At 43.8% G+C, this 14,633-nt stretch overlaps 1 pseudogene; it reads right to left on the bottom strand.

Moving 5' to 3' along the window:
• Window positions 1–10,910: 10,910 nt before the first annotated feature.
• LOC136620277 (palmitoyl-protein thioesterase ABHD10, mitochondrial pseudogene) lies at window positions 10,911–12,363 on the bottom strand (annotated as a pseudogene).
• Between the last annotated feature and the right edge of the window lie 2,270 nt (window positions 12,364–14,633).

Genomic DNA, 14,633 nt, shown 5'->3' with positions numbered 1-14,633 from the left:
AATTTTAACCTGAAACGCAACAATAGTCTGAATTTATGATTTTCAAGGAACACATCAAGGACAGAAAAAATTATGATTTGAAATTGGATGCAAACTATTACTACTGGTGTCTCAACGTTTGTAGATTACTTTCAACCCAATCTGATTATATATATCCAGTGTTGGAAAATAATGCATTACAGAACCCTCTAGGGCAGGATTTGGATAGTTTGCTCTTCTGGAGAGAGAACATCGATATCATAATGGCAAGAAAAAGGCAATTAACCAAAGCAGACAATTATACCCCTTAGAAGTGCAGGTCTGTCCTACAGACAACTTGCCAGGAAAGCCAAGGTGGCAGTCAGTACAGTTTCCTATACCATCAAAGGCACTTGGAAACTGAAGGACGCTCTGACAGGAAGAGGTCCGGCAGACCAAAGGTCACTACGGCATCAGATGACAAGATTTTGAGAGTCAACCGTTTGGTGATCGGCGCCTCACAGCACAAAATCTTCAAGCACAGTTTAATGCAGAAAAAAATAAGTTTCCATTTGAAAAATTCTCTCTACAGGTCTAACAGGCAGAGTATCAGAAAGTAAGCCACTGCAAAATAAAAAAAGACTTGCCTGGGCCAAGTAGCACTTCCAGTGGATTAGTGGAGAGTGGAAGAAGGTCTTGTGGACTGATGAATCAAAATGTGACATCCTTGGTACATCACGGAGGGTTTTTGTATGCTGCTGAGTAGGTGAAAAGACAGTTTCTGAGTGTGTGACCAGGGGCGTAACTATAGGGGATGCAGGGGATGCGGTTGCACCCGGGCCCAGGAGCCTCAGGGGGCCCATAAGGCCTCTCTTCTCCACATAGGGAGCCCAGTACTATGACTGAAGCATTATAGTCGGGGGCCCCATTACAGATTTTGCATTGCGGCCTAGAAGCTTCAAGTTACGCCTTTGTGTATGACACCAACTGTCAAACATAGAGGAGTAAGCGTGATGGTCTGGGGCTTTTTTGCTGGATCCAGAGTTGGCAACTTGCACAGGGTGACTGGCACACTAGAAAAAAAGGCTATCACAGCATTTTGATATGCCATGCAATACCCTCTGGTGTTCGCCTAGTTGGTCAGGGGTTCATATTACACCAAGACAATGATCCAAAATATTCTTCTAGGTTATGACAAAACTACTTAAGGCCCCCTCTCCGTGGCCAAGGCGAAATATCGCTAGCAATATTCCGCCGCAGGGGAGGAGGGGGAAGCTTTTTCAGGTCTCCGAGGTGAGCCTATCTGACAGTTACACTTACCGCGGAGAATCGCGGCAAATCGCGGCATGCTGTAATTTAAATCCAGCAAGTGGAGAATCACTATGATTCTCCGCTCATTTACGCTGGCGCTCCGCTTTCCATAGCAACGCTATGGAAAACTTCACACTGCGTGATCCGCCAGCAATTTATCGCCAGCGGATCATCGCCCGTGGACAGGCAGCCTAAGATGACAGGAAGGAGCTGATAGGCTTTAAAGAATAGAATGGCCTGCACAGTCTCCAGACTTAAACCCTGTTCAGCTTGTTTGGGATGAACTGGACAGAAGGGTGAAAACAGAGTAACCTACAAGTGCAGCACTTGTGTGTGAATGTCTGTAACAATGTTGGGAAGATGTTTCTGAACAATATCTGAATGCAATTGTAGGAAGAATGCCTCAACGGTGTAAAGCTGTTATATCAGCCAGAGGGGCGACTGTGAAGAGTCACACATCTGGATGTAATTGAATGAAACAAAGTTACTCCGTTATTTTTATTAATCTGAAGGCCCAATGCACACGGCCGAATTTCCATTGCGGAATCAGGAGCGAGCATCCACCTCTGGATTCCGCAGCAAATACCTGCCATAGCATACAATGTAAAGCAGGTTTTCATGTCAATGAGCGGAAATCAATTGCGATTTTCAGCTTACTGGGTGAAAATTGCAGCATGCTCTATTTTGAGCCAGATTCTGTGCGGACGGCTTCCATTGAAGTCAATGGAAGTCCTTCGACCCGTGGCTCTTCCGCAATCATCAGAATCATCCATGTCATCGCCTAGCGATGGCGAGGCATTATCTGTACTGTGCATGTGCACCAGCCAGCACATCTGCAGCACAGATGAAAAGAATCTGGACAGGTATGCAGGGGTCACCGGCCGCGCACAGGGTCTGATTCTGCTTCGGGATCCCACATGCGGATTCCGACCTGGCCTTTTGCATTGTTTGTTTGCTCCTGTCAGTATAATGAAAACAAAGGTTTGGTACCGTGCTAGCCAGTAGAGCAAAATGTGATTGTTCCCAGCAAGAGAAATGAAGCAATCTTGTAGATGTGATACCTTTTAATCGCTAACAAAAATACATGATGTAATAGCGAGCTTGTGATCCTCTCGGGTTCTTCTTCAGGCTAAAAATGGAATAGATCTGAAGAGGCATGAATATTTATACATACTTATAACATACATACTTATGATATGGCACAGACATGAATGTGATTAGTTTGCACTTGAAAGGGGGTCAAAATGGGGGTAAAATCATACGCCGTGATAAGCCCCACCCCCTGACATGTTGGCACTTTGCAGTAAATAAGTGGGTTTTGGGTTGCAGTTTGGGCACTCGGTCTCTGAAAGGTACGCCATCACTGTCCTATACCATCTCTGACTTTACTTCTGCTTTTGACACACACACCCCCCCCCCAAAATACTTTTTTTATTGCTTTTCACTTCTTCTGCAAACCTCAATTTATTATCAGCTTTATCTTTTCTGACACTTGCCCTACAGTTTTTGCAGACTGCATTATATTTTTCTTTAGATATTTCCCCCCTCTCCACTTTCCATTTGCTAAACAAAATTTTCTTCTATTTTAGCATGCATTTAACCCATTAGGCTACTCTCACACATGCGCTTGGCAAAACGCTGCAATTTCGATCATGACGTTTTGCCGCGATTTTACTTTTGTTCGTGGATGGCGGGTTTTAGTGCACTCCATCATTGTAATGGGTGATGAGATGCATGAATTGTGGCAAACGCGGCGGTAATCGCGATAAAAAGCGCAAGTGTGACAGTGGTCTTAAGGACGCAGCCCTTTTTTTCCCCATTTTCTGTTTTTCCTCCTCCCTTTAAAAAAAAAATCATAACTCTTATTTATCCTTCAACCTAGAATAGCAAAATGATGCTTGTGGCAGCCTGTAACCGCATGAGGGTGGCAGACATGAGTAGCGACTTTGCAGGTTTCCAGACATCGGATGTGAACAATCGTGTTCTGTGAGTTGGTGTGAGCTGTGTCCTGTCCTGCTGTAAATTATTTGTCATCCAGTGATAAGTAGGTCCCTAGGCTCCAGCACGGGGTCGTCCTTATCGGGGCGATCAGCCTGCTTGCAGGCAGGTTTTCATGTGGTGGTTGTCCTGTTAGAGTAGGGATATGTTATGTCTGCCCGTGATACCAGTTTGCAGTCCTAACTTGGTGTTCAGTATACATTTTGTGTGTGCTTATGGCGTTTGTGTGAATGTCGTCTTGCGTCCGTGCTGAGTATTGGTGCCCTGGTGGTGCATGGACGTAACATAGGGACTGGTAACGATTGTGCTTTGAAAATCGCATTTCACAATATTTCCAATCCTTTTATGACATTTCTGTTATTGGATCCTTCCTACTCTCTTTCTGAGTCCATTAAAATCTGCCTTTCTGAAATCCAACCTTGAAGTCTGAGTTCTCTCAGGTCTTCCTTTTCTTGTTATCCAAAATTCAAGGGTAGCATGATCACTGCCTCCTAAGGTCCCAGCCACTCTTGCTTCCTCAACTATTTCCTCCCTGTTAGTAAGAATTAGGTCCAAGATAGAAGATTCCTCTTCATTTCTACCTTTTGGAATATAGAGTCAGCAAGAGCAGATAAGAATTTGTTGGGCTCATTACGTTTGCCTGAGTTTCCCAACAAATGTCTGGATAGTTAAAATCTCCAATGATCACTATCTTGTACTTTTTTGAGAACTTGGCAATCTGATGTAGAAAGAGTTCATCCATATCTTCTGCTTGTCCAGGCGGCCTATAGTAAATGCCTACAATAGTGTCCTTTCTGTCGTTCTCTCCTTTTGTTCTTACCCAAACTCCAGAACTACCATGCTCTGAAGCTTGAGTCTCTGTGGAGATATATGTTTTCCTAACATTCAACACAACACCTCCTCCCCTTTTATTAGGTCTGTTTCTTATAAATAAGTTGTATCCTTCAGGCCTTGTATTCCAATCACGTGTATCCTCCCACCAGGTTTCCATGATGCCTATGACATCATATTTCTCTCCCTGTGTTAGGAGCTCCAATTCTCCTTGTTTGTTTCCCCTGCTCTGTGCATTTATGTAAAAACATCTTAGTTTGTGATCGGTGTCTCTTGCGCCTTTACTTTCCTTCTGAATTTATTGTCTTTGTTCTTTCTTTCCACTTCTAGTATTATTTTTTATTAGGTGTACTATGGATGCATTATTACCTATCAGGAGCACTATGTGACACTATTACCTATTGGGCACATTTGGGGGTGCTGTTATGTATTAGTGGCATTATTACCTATTGGGCGCACTATGGGGCACTATTATCTATTAGATGGGGGTGCTATTACCTATTAGGCAGACCGTGACCTATTAGGCACACTATAGGGATGCTGTTACCTATTAGGAGAACTATGAGGGCACTATTACCTAATACACACGCTATGGGTGCACTGTTACTCATTAGGGGCACTATCACCTAATGTACGCATTATGCGTGCACTGTTATCTATTACATGCACTGTGAGGGTACTGCTACCTATTAGGGACACTATGTACAGTAGTTGGGGCAGATTGAGCAGCACTAGGCACAGAATTAAGGGTAGCAGCAGCATGGAAAGTTTGTGTAGAAAAAGGAAGGGAAGCTGCTGAGGTGTATGAGGAGCCTAAGATGTCTTTGTTACAAACCTTTTACAGACAAGTCGTGGGTGGAAGAAGTTGTTGTGGCGGTCTGGTCCAGGTGAAAAGATGGTAAAAGCAAATTACTCCAGTCAGAGAGGGAGTCACCTGTGATCATTGGATATAATGATACTGTAATCGCTTACACAGTCTGCAGAGGGCCTCTGTAGACCTGGTATCTACCACTATATGGTCACTGCATGTGGTAATGGTAATATTGGTCTTTTGTATAGCAGTTTTCATTGAGTAACAGTTTGGTGGCATTTTGCAAACACTGTGTGGTGGTAATATGAGCTCATAGTGTTGTAGTATTATTTGGGCCTTTTTTGATGATATTATTGATAATAACTGGTCTTCTAAGAGTTATTTTTATTCAGTAACTGTATTTTTGGTCACTATGTACTGGTAATGGTAATGTTCATGATGTAGTGGTATTATTTGCGGGGGTGCCCCTAGCCTTAAGCGAATAACGAAATGGCGCCCCCGTCGTCACACCACCCATCCCAAAAATGCATTACTTCACTGATGACAAAGAAAAAAAAAGACAAGATAAATAGCCATAATATCCCCTGAAGAATCAATCATACTTTCTTCTGCAATAGTATTCATACTGTCCCCTGTAATATTAGCCATAATCCCCCTGTAGTAGTAATAATACTGTCCCCTGTAGTAGCCGTAATGTTCCCTGTAATAGTAGCGATATAGTTTGCGGGAATCCAAACTATATTGTTCCGTATTCCTTAAAGGTTTCTTCATACGAGCGCATGCGCAAATATGCTCGTCGCTACAGAGCGTATTTGTGTATGAACCAGTCTAAAGTTATTTATTTTTAACAGTTAAACTTAGCACTATTGCTCATGGAAAAAAGCAGAAAGATAGGGCTGAACCTATGTATGCATACATACAAGAAAGATAGGGAAGGGTTATTTTTTTGCGCGCATAGTAATATTGCGCGAGAATCACGCTACTGAAAACAAAACCATTGAAATGAATGGCTTCGTTTTGTCATGTTTTACGGGCGTGATTTTCATGCCAGCAAAATTTCACGCAATCACGGTTATCTGTTTAAGCCCTTAGGCCAGTCTCACAACCAGATTTGAATTGCGAATTCCACGTGTGCTTGATCTACAGTAATACACAGTTCAATAAAATGCATAGAATGACACAGTTCTGCTCACATTAGCATATCAAAATTGATTAATTCACACGCGGAAAACATAGCGCATCATGTTCTATTTTAACAATGATATCCGCGACATAGAGCCCATTGTGCTATATGGTCATGGATATAACCGTAGTCCAAACGCAATTACATTGTGTATGGGTTGCGGGTATCGGCGACATCGCTAAACACCGGAGCGGGAAAATCTAAACAAAAAATAGGTGTACTGTGTTTGATTGCCTGCGTGAGTACGCAGTCGTGTGCAGTACAATTTTGTGGCTGTACACAGAGTCACAGCCGGGCTCACAGCTGGAATCTGCTACAGGCCTCCGCAAGCAGATTCCACTTACGGCTGTGTGCGCCCGGCCTTACTCTGATCATGCTGGTTACTGTCAGAATTAGTTGATAGCTGCCAGGCATGGCACGGTCTCGGCTCCTGAGCCTGCTCCATACAAATTTCACAAGCACAGGACGCCTATATGCATTCGACGTCCTGAAGTGGTTAAACGGTACCACTGAAAAATACAAATTGTCCCACCAAAAACAAGCCCTCATGTTGCAGGAAAAATAAAAAGGTTATGTTTTTTTGGAAAGTGGGGAGGAAATAGGAAAAAGGGCAGCAGTGGGAAGGGGTTAAAATAACTTTATAGCAGGTAACGCCGTGTAGGCGCACGTAACACATTGTGAGGCTTTCTGCTCTGTATTACGTGCGGCTCCTTTCAGAGCACTTGTATGATCAGTTTTCTATGCTGGCTTTAATGATATATAAAGTGCCGGAGGGCTTCTTCTCGCACCTGGTACATAACAACCTGCAGCGGAGCCTGTGAATGCAGCAGCTCCACGCAGCTCGGTACGAGGCACAATGTAGAGACGCTCTTGTAACAACTCCGCAGATAATAACAGGCGGCCTGACAGGTGCAGGTTATGTCAGGAGGCTTTCATCACTGCTGAGAGGGTATAATGTACAGGAATTAACCCTTCACAGGTTATTACACACTGGCAGATGTAGCAGAGCTGACCGAGTTGGGGAACATCTGGAATACACTTCTTTAGAGTTCATCTTGGTTACATTGTAATTAAGTCTATACAGTCCACATAAGGCTCTTATATCACACTGGTGGGCTCAGTGCAAAATGTCATATGTGAGTGCAACCAGCCCAACAGATGCCCCCCACATATTCTGCCATACACATGACTCCGGGGTGCATTTCACAGAGACGTCCTTATAAGAAAAAGTTTTCAAACAGTTCAAGGACCACTTCCTTTATTTGTCGGGAAAATACATTTTTGCAACTTTCTGATACTTTGTGTAAATTAGCTGGGCTAATTGATTGTTTTCCAATAGTGTTCAACATTGCTTATCCCAACTTGTGTAACTGAGTTAGCAATAAAGGGGGCGCCGTACCTCAAGCGACAAATTGTAATTTGGCGACTCTGCTCTATCACTGTCATAACACTATGCTCTTCGTCATTCCGTTACTACGTTTGATTTGATTCTTCTGTCATTTACGTAGCAACTTCAGTTCTTTTATGGGGTGGGGGTGCTGGTCCCACACCCAACCTTTCTCCTTTCTCATCGGCAATAGCGACGTTCCAGCAGAAGCCATGTGTAAGTTTTATTGATTTTAAAGAAAGCATTAGACAGCCTCCACCAAACGCCTGATGGAAGATCACCAACTCCTACGACATACCCAACCAGTTCATTAACCCATTAACATTTTTTTATGCACTGCACTCCAACTTTAGTTGCTGCATTCGAACCATTGCAGGAGCTATAGATTTCTTCAACATCAACAGAGGTGACCAACAAGGCTGCATGCTGTCGCCATTCATTTTCAACCTAGCGCTCAACCACATCATGAATCAAGCAATTGGCCCGAATGTAAGATATGGTATTAAAGTAAATGTAAGATACTTTGTGTATCAATTCCTCAGAACTCTGTTTGCTCTCAGTGAAGAAGATTCTTGTCTATATTCAGAACCCCTAATGATCTCACAGAGGTCGGCGTTTTAATCAGACCCGAGGGAACCTTTCTGACTTTCTTCATGGAAACCATCAGTTTTCAGCATCCAGTAGCAACTGCAGGACATTACATCCTTGCACTAAGCCTGTATGCAGTGGCAGCTACGGGCAGCCAAACTTTTATCATTTAAAGGGATTCCCCATTAAAGACATCCATCTACTACCCACATAATAGGGGATTAATGTCTAATCTCTGGGGGTTCGACTGCTGGGACCCCAAGTGATTCCAAGACTGGCCCACTGCCCCGTGGAATAGATGGAAATCAGGAGTGGGCTGGGCCAGAGGGACAAGAAGACCCATGTTTTTTTTTTGTACACTCCTGCTTCTATCGCAGCCCACTAACTTCATAGACTCATAGAATGCTATTACAGCGTCCCATAGGGAGACCCCGCACACCTGACATACGTGGGGAGCTGGGAGGGTAAAGTGATGGCTTGTCATGGCTGCACTTACCAAACTCTTTCCCAGAGGGAACACATGCAGCCAAGGCCAGAGTATCACTGCAGGCCACTGGGGACACCCTTAGGATAGGGAGATGCCCAATAAACAAGATAACAGGGGTTGTAGTTGTCATGGGTGACGCCACCATTCCTTCACACATCGGTATGACCCTCGGCAAAGAATAAACGCAGCCACACAAGTCCTTGAGTACCACGGGTCTCCCGGAACGGTTAGAGCCCGGCATGAACTTTACTTTAGAAAAACATCAAACAGATAATATAAGTCTTTACAGTGCAGGTGAGAAAAAAGATTTGAGGTCAGGGAGGAAACTCAGGATGACACCGGGCCTGCAGTCTACGTTATCTGCCAAAAACCAATCCTGGAACGGGAACACTCCGGAGGATGAAAGGGGTAGGATCACTCCACAGATACTCAGGCATCAATTATTAACTTGAAGTACCTCCACCCAGCCTTGGAGATGCGTGGGTGTGACAATTAAAGGGTGTACCTCTACGCAGTGATCCTGGCTCTGAACAGCTGCGTAGGAAAACTTAGAGAATTGATTAGTACCTCTGCACTGGCTTGGAGAAGAAGTAGTTACTTTAAAATGCTCTCTTTTACTGTTGGGGGCTCACTCCATTCACATGCAGAACACAAGCAGCCAGGAAATCTCTTCTCCTCTTCCATCTTCACCACAAGGAGGCTGAAGGTGCCTCCATGTGGCTCTGTGTTAGGTGGAGCTCAGGTGGCAGACAAGATGGAACATTCTTCTCGCTCTCAATCACTCCTATTTATACCTTCTCTCATACCACATGACATGACACACTTGATACATTTACATGCAGGCTTTGGATTTTATTAAACATTTAACCCTTCAAGCGCTGCAGTTGTGCAACACTCACACTGGAAATGACAAGACAGGCTTGCACAGTGCATCCACATAAGGCAAACATGTATGACATTTATGGAGGGGACCAGGATGATGTGCTGGGCCACTACACTATGAATTTGGGTCAGGCTGCGACATTTCTTTGTAAAATGTGCCTGTAATATGTTTATCTGAAACTAGCCATATAGAAAAATATGGTTCTTTGTTCTGCTGCTGTGTGAACATACCTTAGGCCTCATGTCTATGGGCAAGTCGGATTCCACATGCGGGAGCCCACAGTAGAATCTGACCCTGCCTGTGGCCGAGGATCATGCTTACTTTTCTGGGTGTTCACTATGGATGTCTGTGGAAGCGCGGGCCAGCACACATGTGCAGTAGAGATTTTTTAAATCTCCTGCTTTCCCGCAGAATCTGTGGCTTATCCGCAATTCAATTGTATTGAAGTCAATAGAAGCCATCCGTGCAGGAACCGCAGCAAAAAAGAGTATGCTGCGATTTGTTTTCCGTACCAGAAGGTCGGCAAAACAAATCCACATGCTTTAATTAAGCTGTGGACGCCCATTTCTCGCTATGGGCGGCTTGAATTGCGGATCGTCTGCGCAAAGGTGCACTGCGTGTATTATGAAATTCAAATTTGCCCGTGGACATTGGCCATTAGGGTGGGCTGCTATTCATAGGACAGTGTTATGTGCTTGCACCCCAGGCTAACATTTGTCAGCCAGGCCCTGATGGAGATTGACAAGCGCATTAATCTGAGTCTGTCCCTTAGAAGTGAATGGGGCATGTGCACTGACAATGCATTCATTTGGAGAATTCGGGTGTGCAGGTCCCTGGATTGCGGGGGGTCTCAGTGGTTGTGAGAAAGTACAGGTTCATAAAAAAATAAAGAATCTGTCTCAAAATGGCCGCTAGATACAAAATGGAGCATTATAAGATGTAAATAAGCTTGTGCGTAGTGAAACAATAAATTTGCAAAAATACCTTTACTGCATGACTTTCGGTGCAATGTCTAATGATTTGTTTTTGGTTTTTTTTCTTCTTTCTATTCATCCGAAAACATTTGCCTGGTACAGCCGCTATCAGAAAAAAAACTCCCCCATGTCCTGAGCTTTGGGAAAAGAGCAAATTGTGCTGATAAGAGGGACTCCCTGACCGGTCGGTGTACGGGGGAGATACACTATGGCGTCTGCAGCGCTCGGCAGTCACCGCAATTGGGTGCTGCGGCTGTGCAAGCAGGGAGCGGCCATACTGCAACCCAGAGTCCCCGCACAGCGCACAGATTGCAGGATGAAGTCCTCTGTACAGTACCTAGCACGTAAAGATTTGCCTAAATTGGCTTACCAGAAACTAAAAGGTAAAAGTCCTGGAGTCATTTTCTTGCCTGGTTTTGCATCAGATATGAATGGTCAGAAAGCTGTGGCACTAGAAGACTTCTGCAAATCTCTTTAAACATTACATGCCATCGTGTTTTTACTGATCTCTCAGTTCTGTACAGTTTGAGAAAGCTATTCACATTGCTGTGGGAAGTAGAAAGGGGAATATTTGGGCCGTATAAAATAATATAGGAAATACTGAAGTGAAATAGTAAAAAAGGAGGTTTCTGTTTCACATAAACATACAGTAACTACCTGCTATTTGTGCAAACATCTATTATGCAATGCTCAAAAGGAACATCACCTGGAAGTAAAGCTGTTTGTTATGGTGTATATTATTGGGAGTTACCCTAAAGTGGTAAGTTTATCAATTAAATCATCAATTGTGTACACAAGAAGTTTGATGTCATCTTTTTCACTCATCCGATGTAGGCCATGCTTGCGCAGAATGACATCTACATCAGTACTGAGTACCTGCTCTGCAATCTGCAAGGACACGTGCCATGGCACATCTTCATCTTTCATGCAATGAATGAGTCGTACAGGAGAAGTTATAGGTATAGGGCTATTTAACAAACAGTGGTTTTCAGCTTCCTTGATAACAGCATAAGGTATAGCATATTGGCCCTGGACGTGATAATGCTGGGCCAAGAAAAGAATGGCATGGTCCCAACACACAGGGCAGTGGATGAAGAGGGCTTTTATACTATACCTTATGCTGTTATCAAGGAAGCTGAAAACCACTGTTTGTTAAATAGCCCTATACCTATAACTTCTCCTGTACGACTCATTCATGGCATGAAAGATGAAGATGTGCCATGGCACGTGTCCTTGCAGATTGCAGAGCAGGTACTCAGTACTGATGTAGATGTCATTCTGCGCAAGCATGGCCTACATCGGATGAGTGAAAAAGATGACATCAAACTTCTTGTGTACACAATTGATGATTTAATTGATAAACTTACCACTTTAGGGTAACTCCCAATAATATACACCATAACAAACAGCTTTACTTCCAGGTGATGTTCCTTTTGAGCATTGCATAATAGATGTTTGCACAAATAGCAGGTAGTTACTGTATGTTTATGTGAAACAGAAACCTCCTTTTTTACTATTTCACTTCAGTATTTCCTATATTATTTTATACGGCCCAAATATTCCCCTTTCTACTTCCCACAGCAATGTGAATAGCTTTCTCAAACTGTACAGAACTGAGAGATCAGTAAAAACACTATGGCATGTAATGTTTAAAGAGATTTGCAGAAGTCTTCTAGTGCCACAGCTTTCTGACCATTCATATCTGATGCAAAACCAGGCAAGAAAATGACTCCAGGACTTTTACCTTTTAGTTTCTGGTAAGCCAATTTAGGCAAATCTTTACGTGCTAGGTACTGTACAGAGGACTTCATCCTGCAATCTGTGCGCTGTGCGGGGACTCTGGGTTGCAGTATGGCCGCTCCCTGCTTGCACAGCCGCAGCACCCAATTGCGGTGACCGCCGAGCGCTGCAGACGCCATAGTGTCTCTCCCCCGTACACCGACCGGCCAGGGAGTCCCTCTTATCAGCACGATTTGCTCTTTTCCCAAAGCTCAGGACATGGGGGAGTTTTTTTTCTGATAGCGGCTGTACCAGGCAAATGTTCTCGGATGAATAGAAAGAAGAAAAAAAACAAAACAAATCATTAGACATTGCACCGAAAGTCATGCAGTAAAGTTATTTTTGCAAATTTATTGTTTCACTACGCACAAGCTTATTTACATCTTATAATGCTCCATTTTGTATCTAGCGGCCATTTTGAGACAGATTCTTTATTTTTTTATGAACCTGTACTTTCTCAGTTGGACCCCCCAGTGATCAGACATTTATCCCACATCCTGTAGATAGATCTGCTTTCATATTAGATTACTTTACAATCTTCTGCCTGAAATGTCTGGATTATCAGATGCCATATGACAGGAATCTTACAGAAGTTACTGTATTGCTCTGGATCTGTACAAATCAGTGGAAGAGGGATGAAAGTTTCATCAGTGCTTGAAGTATATCCACATATACTGTTATATCCACCTTCATAGGAAATAGCACAATGAACACAGTAGAAGTGTTGTTTGTTCTCATTTAGTTAATGGTTAATTCTTTGGTAGTGGCATACACCTGGGGCCTAAACATATGTTAATCATTAGCATCATTACATACTGGCCAATCATGCGTTGTTTTAATGTTGGGGGTCCTGCATGTAATGACTGTGTCATGTTCAACTATATCTGTTTTGTATTCATTAGATAAATCAGAAAGGTATTGGGGACTAACAGATAACACCAGTCAGTTCAAATACATTATCATGCATGAAGCTTCTCATTCTAACCAATTTGGAGCAGTTCAGTGAAATCTTCTGGAATATGATTTATTCCCATAACAAAGTACAACAGGGTACTAGAGCCTCCATGCATGCCTGTATCACAACTTGTATCCAAGCTAGAGACCGTACAACAGAGTACTGGAGCCTCCCTTCAAGGGGTTGGTTTTCCACAATAAATGACTTTGATATTGTAATCACTTACTTTTATCAACGTTACAATCAGAGAAATTCTTCATTCCATCCGACAACTTCTAGGGAAGGAATACTACTGACATTGAGTGTGTGTGTATATATATATATACTGCTTCTAAGGGAGGAATGTTAATGTCAATGAGTGTATTGGGTTTCAGGACGGCTCTTATAATGTCCCCATCATCCACTGATGCTGTAATCAAGTGCCGGAATTTAAGATAAGGATATGATCTGTTAGCACCTGGGGGTGGCAGAGCGTTTAGGCGGGAGCCTCAGTGACTTGGAAAGATGACTTTCCATAAGGACGAGGAGAGGATGTTTGTTAAACAAGACAGTAACAGCTTTCATATTTACAATTTGCTAAATGGGGTTGAGTATTCGGGAAAATGTTGTGCCAATTTTCGTTCTGCTCAAAGTAGCGAGATGATATAAGGAGCACCTGCACTGGCGATGGCTCCGGATTATGAGAATCCTCCATCAATCCTCCATAACTTGAAAATCAGCACAAACAGATTTTTTTTACACTTGGTAAAATAATTTGCAAACAAAATGGAGCTTGATGGCATAAATGAAAATTAACATTAAAATTAATTTTTCACTATATCTTTATGGTAGTCAGAGCTCCAAACCCGTTGCAGGGACCTAAAGATAATTACAAGTCTGTCCGCCTGCAGCCACCACTAGAGGGAGCTGAGGAGCTTATTGTAGTCTTTGTACAGAGTGAGGCCTCTTTCACACGAGCATAATTGGCCGCCGTTTTCACGGCCAGCCTATATACGGTATGATCTGATGCATTAGGTTCCAATGCATCAGATCACAGGGTTGTATTCCAGCGGCGTGAAAGCGCTCGGCTGGGCCAATATAGTGCCAAGCGCTTTTTTAACCCCGGCCTGCAAAGATAGTCCTGGAACTATCTTTCGGGCCGGAATACATCGGCCACTGCATGGGCTCCTATGGGAGCCAATGACAGCGGCCGGAGGAGGGAGGTGGGAGGGAGTTTAGCAGCGTGACTTCTATACTCCCTCCCTCTTCTCTCCTCCTCTCTCCTCCCCTCCAGCAGTTTGCAATCGGAGGGGGCTTCACCCCGCCCCTCCCATTTCTGGCTGTGGACAAGAGGGCAGGAGCTTATCTCCGCCCCTGTCCTTTCCCCTCCCATTGCACACAGCCAGATGGGAGGAGGGAGGAAGTGAGCCAGAGAGGGGGAGGGGAGGACCAACGGCATTGCGGGCTTGGCATGTATGCGCCGGGGCCCATGCTTTCTGAATGGGCACA

Source organism: Eleutherodactylus coqui, chromosome 3, assembly GCF_035609145.1.
Source record: "Eleutherodactylus coqui strain aEleCoq1 chromosome 3, aEleCoq1.hap1, whole genome shotgun sequence".
Classification (NCBI taxonomy): Eukaryota; Metazoa; Chordata; class Amphibia; order Anura; family Eleutherodactylidae; genus Eleutherodactylus; species Eleutherodactylus coqui.
This window is presented reverse-complemented; position numbering and strand designations above follow the sequence as displayed.